Source organism: Lipotes vexillifer, unplaced genomic scaffold (assembly GCF_000442215.2).
Source record: "Lipotes vexillifer unplaced genomic scaffold, Lipotes_vexillifer_v1.1 scaffold79, whole genome shotgun sequence".
Taxonomy (NCBI): domain Eukaryota; kingdom Metazoa; phylum Chordata; class Mammalia; order Artiodactyla; family Lipotidae; genus Lipotes; species Lipotes vexillifer.
The window spans coordinates 595,696-597,497 of record NW_006775678.1 but is presented as its reverse complement, the minus strand read 5'-3'; the positions used below and the strand labels follow the sequence as shown (position 1 = coordinate 597,497).

Here is a 1,802-nt window from a genome sequence, read left to right as displayed (position 1 = left end):
ATGTCAAATCCTCAAATGCCAAGAAGCCACAGCAATTCAGTGACGATGGGGAGGGGCAGGGAGGGTACCAGTGAACGATGTCCACGAGACGGCTACGCTGGCAAGAGTCCCAGCTTCCAGGACATCGTCACTCCCCTCCACTAATTCAAAATTCTCTTCGTACCGTTAAGAGTTGGTAAAACTCCATGTAAAAGGCCTTCAAAGAATCCATTTATCAATGGTCTTTTTGTTCCAAACCTAACCATAAGACAGGAAACATTTTTAAATTCCTTTGAGATGGCTAAGACAAGAATTATCTTGTGTTTCTAGTTCTAAAAATGATAATAAACAGCTGCACTTTGTTGAAAGCCAAAAATCATAGCTCCAAATCTAAAATTACTTTTTTTTTTTTTTGGCCATGCCACTTGCAGGATTTTAGTTCCCCAACCAGGGATCGAACCTGGGCTCTCGGCAGTGAGAGTGCGGAGTCCTAACCACTGGACCGCCAGGGAAGTCCCTAAAATTCTGTATTTTTCATGGCAGTCATAACACTGACCTCTCGCAATAAAGGGAAATCTAGGTTTCTGGGGGGAGTGTGTAGTTTGGTCAGAAGGAACTGGAAGAGGTCTGAGTTTCAGGAGGCAGGGACTCCCAAGGGTCCCCAAGAAGACATTCCCCAGGTGAATTCCCCATGGCTGAGAAAAACTGCCAGTCATCTCAGAGAAATTACAGACAAATATCAAGAGATGGGCAAAGGTCCCAGCGTTGAAAGAAGTTACGAATCACATTGTAAATTATATGGACGGGGCTTATGGCAGTTCATCCCTCCACCAGCACCACCAATTGGCTATTTTTGCTCAGATCTCTTCCTTACTTGTCTTTAGGTGTCAGTTTAAGTATCATGTTTTCTGAAAATGTCTTTCCAGGGCTCCTAGATTCATTAAGTTCTCCTGCAATAAGCTCCCATAGGACCCTGTGTTTCTCCTCTCACCCTTTTTGGTCACTGGCTTTTTTAATTAGCTATCATGGCCAAAGACGAAGCTCTCGGAGGGCAGAGGCCAGACAGATCTCGGGAACTGACAAGAAGAATGGTCCACGGGCAGCCGCCCAACACCAGAGAGACACAAGGCAACCACTCCCCTTGCTCAGGACTGTTCTCCTAGACTCTAGCAAAGAGCTGGGCACCCCATGTTTCAGGGGGAATGAATAAATGATATTCATCCAAAGCAATGTTCTAGAGTGAATCACTAAATGTGTTATGAACATTTAGAAAAGAAAAATCTCCAGCAAAGCTTTGCTAAGAATAAAAGACATGCACACTTATTCCCTTTTCTGAGAAGGTGAAAAGTTCAAGGGTATATTGCATACTAGTGGACGTGGACCCTGGCCAGCTTACAACCAAAACACACTATATTCTTCTAGACAAGATGATGATGTGAAGGTGAAGTGATGCTAAAGTGAGGTGGGGCTTAGCTGCACCCAGCTGCTCACTCTTATCCAAAGCCTAATCATTAGAAAACCCCAGGGGTCCTCCGGGGGTTCTGTCACAGGGCTCATGTCATGGAGCTCCATGATTAGCTCCATCCTGGGCCACATTGTGAGCCAGGAAAATCTGGAGGGGGTTATTGATGGCAGGCTAAACCAATTTGTAGTTGATACACACAACCAGATAAAATGTCAGATAACTGGATCAAAATCCAACAAGATTTCATCAGAATGGGTGACGGGCCAAATCTCATAGGATGGAGTTTTACAGTGGTGAGCGCTGTGTGTGCTTAGCTGCCTGAGTCAATGCCGAGGGATGGAAGAAACAGAATGGGAGA

The 1,802-nt window shown here is 45.1% G+C and overlaps 1 non-coding gene across 1 annotated transcript; it reads right to left on the bottom strand.

Annotated features, from left to right (window-relative positions):
* Positions 1 to 418: 418 nt before the first annotated feature.
* On the bottom strand, positions 419 to 491 carry TRNAE-CUC (transfer RNA glutamic acid (anticodon CUC)). Its single transcript has one exon. It is a non-coding gene; the product is annotated as a tRNA-Glu (tRNA).
* Positions 492 to 1,802: the final 1,311 nt, after the last annotated feature.